Here is a 3023-nt window from a genome sequence, read left to right on the forward strand (position 1 = left end):
TCCCCGGTTTAAATCTTTAATCGAGTCTTGGCTATACACGGTCCAATCCTAAGTGTTGTTTCCCCTTTTGGATAGATTGTTCGAGTGGCTCTCCGTCCAGCACTAGGACCCAACAGGGAATCCGGACTTTACCTTATTAGTAAGTCCCCTGGCATTTTCTTTTATTAAGTTGGTAGATTTAATCAGATAATTATATTTCTAATGGGTGTAATTATGATTTTTCTTAAGGTTTTGAACCAATGTCATGGACCTTTTTCTGGAATAACTCCATCCCCAATCGGATGTACGCAGGTACGTCTATTGTTTACCCTACCCACCTAGACCAGACAAAAGACTTGTCCAGTATATAATTAATTAAATAATCCTTTTAATACTAGGTTGGCTGCCCCTATTATACCGCCCGTCCTGAAGAAGACCCATGTGCAAGGAATCCGACCAATCCTGCTTTCCAAGGGTCGAAACGTCGACATACATCCCTACCCTCCAACAGCCCCGCTCAACCCACTATTCTTGCATAAAATGGACATTGGGGCATGTTTTTTGAAACTGTGACATTGATTAACCGTTTATTTTGCCTACTACTGAACATTGGAATTTTTATTACTACTATCTGATCAATATCGCGCTTTTATTGTCACTAAATCCTCCCCCCACCCTACCTTCACTATATCACTTCCCCTCCACCCCCAGGGGCAACTATACCACTACAATTGTGTACGCTTTGTGAATGTGTAATATTGCTCTTTTCCTATAATGTGATTAAAACATTATAGAGGTATTTTTTCTTTGTTGATTAGCATTATTCTAATAATTTATGTAATTACATGCTCTCTCTCTCACTGGGACCCCTTACTCTTAACGACAGGTAAGAGGGTGGCACAGATCAGCCTCTGAGAGGGGCTAGATAGCTATTGCTGACAAGTAAGAGTGTGGCACAGATCAGTCTCTGAGCGAGGCTGGATAGCCATTACTGTCAGGTAGGAGGGTGGCACAGATCAGTCCTGGAGTAGGGCTGGATAGCCATTGCTGACAGGTAAGAGGGTGGTACAGATCATTCCCTGAGGGAGGCTTGATAGCTATTGCTGACAGGTAAGAGGGTGGCACAGATCAGCCTCTGAGAGGGGCTGGATAGCCATTACTGTCAGGTAGGAGGGTGGCACAGATCAGTCCCTGAGGGAGGCTAGATAGCTATTGCTGACAGGTACGAGGGTGGCACAGTTCAGTCGCGGAGAGAGGATAGATAGCTGTTGCTGACAGGTTAGATGGTGGCACAGTTCAGTCCCTGAGAGAAGCTGGATAGCTGGTGCTGAGCCTCAATCACAGCCGGGGACCAGAAGGTTTGCTGGGCTGCAGTGTGCAGCGCCCCCGCGAGAGTAACACATCAGGGTGACCCTTGGTGTCGCAAGAGAAAGCAGGTGTGGGAAGAAGCTGTGCCTCGACACCACCCTTGGCACAGAGGAGGAGCTACGTCTGTACATCTACCACCCAGGATCAGAGGCATACACAAGGGCCATGGGTGTGGCTTGGCAATCACAGCAATGACTGTAATATCTACACCCACTAGTGCCAGTGACCATCGAAGGCAGAGATATATCTCTTAAGAAAAATGGATGGAATAAACCATGATCATTCACCTACGTGGGTGAGGTCTCCAAGACTAAGCACCGATGCACGGCATTCTTAAACATGCGTTACTCTAACATGAGATGTGTGGGGCTCAGCAGGACTGAGCTCAAAAGAAGGTGACAACTTTAACACAATGTGCAAACTTTTGTTAACTAAATGTTTCTTATTCTGTGGAGTTAAATGAATAGTCTAACTCTCTGACGGCCGATCACTAAAAGGTAGTTACACCTGCCAGCAGGTGGATAGCATCAAGAGTAGAATAGAAGGGGCAGTGTGAGAAATTGGGCTGTTTGCTGGCTGGGGTGTGAACCCTGGTCAAACAACAGCCACAATCCCTTGAAGGGTGAACCATAAAAAGTCACTAAATTAACTCGTGTTTAACCCTAGGCAGCTTGGCACAAAAAAGCAGCCAGTCTTAACTCAGAGGCAATATGTGAAGTATTTATTTAGCACACAGACAGTAATAAAGAGAAAACACAACACATGAAAAATCCCAAACCAAAACTTACAAAAATAGAGTACATTGTAATCAATTATTTGACACCAAAAAGGTAAAAATACAATCAGTAGAATTGGAGTTATAAATCTTTAAAGTAAATGTTTCAAAATAGCACTTAAAAGAGTAAAGCTCCAACCGCGGACATCTGTCTGTTCTAGACTCGGGTAAAGTAAAAAATGATGACTGACTGCGATAGAGCACGTTTCAGATACACAAAGTGGATTGGGCCCGGTCAGTAGTTACCTGCGGATGTAGAAAAATTTGGGAGAAAAGGTATCTGAGAAAGCAGAAGTTCAGAGGGGCAAGGCTGCAGAAGTGTCTGAGGAGGAAGCGTCATAGTCGGATAGCTGTGAAGCAAAGCCACAGTGAAGATTTTTACCTCAAAAATCTCCAGCGGGACGAAGCTGTAGCTGAGACAGTTCCACGAGGTCGGATACACTTGTGGTGAAGGCCTGCTGAAACAGATGTGCTACTGCAGAGAAGAACTTAGCAGGAGAAGCAGAGAAATCAATCCTACCGGCAATGTAGCTCGGGTGGATAGATAAACTGGTTGGTCCCATCTCCTCGTTCTCAAAGCACCTTTTGACCACATTTTTTCTTACATCCTCAAATTAGAATTTGGCCTTATGGTCACCTTTAGTACCACAGGCAAGAGTCTGGGGGTGAATGGAGACCTTTCGGGGCATCAGCACTCGCTCAGGCTAGGTCAAAGTGCAGGCTCAAGATTGTGTGGGCCTGTTATGGCCTTAAGGCTCTAAACAGGCAACCAGCCTACAAGTCCTTGGAGTCTCTTTTGGAAGACCTGGGTAAAGATGCAGGGCTGGGTTATTAGTTTTCAAGGCAGACTACAGGCAGCAAATCAGTCTTCTAGGTACAGGATCAGTCCAGCAGAGTGCTC

Source organism: Lissotriton vulgaris, chromosome 1_1 (genome assembly GCF_964263255.1).
Source record: "Lissotriton vulgaris chromosome 1_1, aLisVul1.2, whole genome shotgun sequence".
NCBI lineage: Eukaryota > Metazoa > Chordata > Amphibia > Caudata > Salamandridae > Lissotriton > Lissotriton vulgaris.